Consider the following 3,573-nt stretch of genomic DNA (forward strand, 5'->3'; position numbering starts at 1 on the left):
GGAAAAAGTGGTTGAGGAGCATCTTGAATTCATCAAGGAGGAAATTGGAGTGGATCACACAGCCACAACCTTCAAAATGTCCAATCTGAATGAAAACATCCCTTGTGCATTTGTTGAATGTGCTGCAAATTTAGAGCCAATATTGCAGCCCATAGGTAAGCCACCAACTCAAAATCCAAAGTCGTTTTTGACTAATATGTTGTTGATGTCAATGATTAGGGCACCCACTCTTGAAATTCAACCATTGCCGGAACATTTCAAGTATCATCATCCATTCAATGATCAACTCCATGCCGTGGGTTCCATTAAGGCTTGATTGTGTTCTTCGTCCGGCTACAAGACGTAAAAGCAAGCGCTACTTGGGAGGCAACCCAATACAGTAAATAAAACTTTTGCTTGTTCATTGATTTTTTTTCGATAAATTACAATTGTATCTAAACATGGCAGAAAGATGGAGCCTTTACAAAGGTTGTGTACGTGAGGCCCCACTACGTGGCAACACTCTCGGAGCAAGAGGTCTCGGAGCAGGAGGCATCGGAGTAGGAGGCATAGGAGCAGGAGGCATCGGAGCAGGAGGCATAGGAGCGGGAGGCACCGAGGATAGATCATTCAAGGCCCCAAACCTTGGTGGAACGCTGGATGACCCAGGAAAGAGGTGCCTCTGGAAGAAAGCTGCAAACCGTTGACGGTCATCAAGCTCATCAAGCTTCCTCTTCATGCCTGATGAATAATTATTTGCAAGCACGTGCAAAGTTCTATTCTCGTGCTTAAGTTGTTTTATCTCTTGCTTCAGGTTCTCCACCTCCGCCATCAATGATTCAACCTGACGGGAGCGAGCAAGGAGGCGTTGGCCCATGTTAGACACAGAGCCTGCGCACTGAACGCTGAGAGCCAGGGACTCTTGAACGGCCAACTCATCGGACCGTCCTGAAAGCAGCTGACTATCTCTGGGAGTGAGGAGGTTCCGAGCTACTATCGTAGCTGTTGTGGCGTCCTGCATCACAGAGTCTTCACCTGTAAGAGGACCGTTAGAAGATAAGAAAGAAGGGCGCCATACGTTACCTTGACGCGGCACGCCCGTATCACTGCGGAGACTCAATTCTAAGCTAAGGTTCGATGGGTTTGCCATTTTTCAAAAGTGTTCAAAGAGAAGGGGTGGACGGAGTAAATTTTCAAAAGGGCCGGAGACGAGTATCAAGAATGGGAAATCTTCAGAGTGTGTAAGTTGGCAGTGATCGATAGCTCTATAAAAAGCCAAGGCAACGCGTCCACCGATTCAAAAAGCCAGAATTTGAGGCGTAAAGTTCGGCGACTCTCCCTCGGCTTTTTCAGAAAACGCGTTCGACACGTGGAGGCCACCATCACAACTACACGTCTTTAGCCGACAAGCGCAAAGTTCGGCGACGCTTTCTCTGCTTTTCAGAAAGCGCCTGCTCAGAAATCGAAGATGCGTCTTCAAAGATCGAAGAGTCGTCACTATTTCAAAAAGCTGGATTTGCGGGATCAAAACGTTTGTCGACAAGGGTAAAAGAACAGTACCACGACTTGCTATTGGGAAATCCCTATATTTGTCGACTTTCATCTTTTATGGCAAGGCAAACCTGAAGAAAATGCCCGACTCTTCCTCACCTCTGAGGGCGCACTCCCAGCAAAGCCTTTCGAAACACTCAATTCTTTCTTCTTCCCCAAAGATGATACCAGATGCCTGGAGTACAGATGACCCAGGAGGAAGCAGCACAACAAATACATGTGCTGATTCATTCACCGCTTCTTCAAAAGCAAAGGTATCTCATATCATCAAGGTCAAAAGCAAAGGTATCTCATATCATGCTCTTTCCCTGTCTTTTCCTTTGTCTTTGTTATTACTTGCATGGCAAAGTGAAAGAAGCAATCAGCCGGCACTTGGAGTCTATCTAGACTCTATTCCCTGGTTGCTTACCTAGCTTTGCTGAGCTATCCTCTAACCCTCTTCAATACGAATTGGAGAGATTGAACAAAGAAACAGATAAGAGAATGAAGCTCAGACCTTCGGGGGAGACCAAAAGAAGCCTGCTGCCCAGTTCAAGAGTAGCACAAAGGAAAATCAACGATGGAGCAGCGCAGTTCAAGAGTAAGCCTGTGGAATCACAAAGATCCAAGCCTCAATGCAATTACCAAGGAGAAGATGGAATTTACACTCTATAACCAGATTTGCGTCTCTAAACTCTTCTCTTTGTTAGATACATTCTGCTATGTTTAGTATGTTTAGTTGCTGTTTATGTGTTTACGTTCATTTGGTGTGCTTTTAAGTTTAAAACATTGAGGACAATGTTTGATTTAAGTGTGGGAGGGTAACTAAGTATATTTGATGCAAATTCGTTGGATTTTATCACCTATCACTTCACATGTTGTTTCTCACTGTTTTAAACTGTTTTAGTGTGTTTTGACTTAAAAATTCGAAAATCCCATAAAAATTTGAAAAATTGTTTTGAAAAACCCAAAAAGAGTTGTTTTAAAGTTGTTTTTGTGTGTGTGTTTATGTCTTAGGATACCTTCCAACACAATGATAAGGATTTGGTTTGTAAGTGCATGACTGTTAAAAAGAGTTATAAACATAGAGAAAAAGTTGATTTACTCTTGGTATATGCTTGGTTATGGTTATAATGTATGACTTCACATGCAATCATAAAAGAAAAATTCGTTTTTGTAACATGCTTGAAGGAAGGAACTCAAACAAACGCTACAACCCTGAAAGACTTGAGCCTATAACGTTCTTTAGAGAGTATAATCTGTGATTTCTTGTTTTCTAAAGTCGTTGCATGATCTCATTATTCTTTGCTTGGTTACTACTTAGAAGGCGTTTCATCATATAGTTCCAAATGCTAGAACTCATGCCCATTTCATTCATAGCATGTTATTGATTTGCATAACACATATTCAAGAAGAAGTTGCGTAGTGACCACCACCATAGCCAAATAGCCTTACTTCCCATATTTCGTATTTGTTGTAAGTTTTAACCCCGTTGAGTTTTGTTTAGCCTGTATTCTTTGTTTACCCACATTTTCCTCACCTAGCCTAGTTTAGGACAATCCACACCCTTGTTCTTAAAAGATAGTGAGCATGACTTAAATGAATTCCTTTTTACATTATGCAAGAAAATGAGTGTGGGGGAAGGAATGCTTGTTCTTAAGTATGTTTTGAGACAGTAAAGAAAAGAAAAACAGAAAAGAAAAGAAAGAAAGAAAGAAAAAAAAAAAAAAAAAAAGAGCTTGAAAAAAATGAAAGAATGAGTGATTGAAGAAAGGGTCCAAAAAGTGAATATGGCCCTAAGTTTTGTGTGACTTTCCCTTGGGTGTTCAAAGTTGACTTCTGCGTTCTTAAGGGAATTCTAAGTGCCTGATTCAATACTTTGCTCACTATTGCTTTAAGAATGTTTGTTTATCCTTCACCTTTCATTGTTAGCCAATACCCAAGCCCCGTTACAACCCTTGACTTCTATCTTGATGTGTTGTGCATTTCAATTGTGGAGTTTGAACTTGGTATGAGCATATGGTGTCACTGGTTCTCGCGTCTAAGTAGTAGCATTCCATTCAT

The sequence above is a fragment of a genome, unplaced genomic scaffold, assembly GCF_019419815.1.
Source record: "Pyrus x bretschneideri cultivar Hongxiangsu unplaced genomic scaffold, Pyrus_bretschneideri_v1 Contig2, whole genome shotgun sequence".
NCBI classification, from domain to species: Eukaryota; Viridiplantae; Streptophyta; class Magnoliopsida; order Rosales; family Rosaceae; genus Pyrus; species Pyrus x bretschneideri.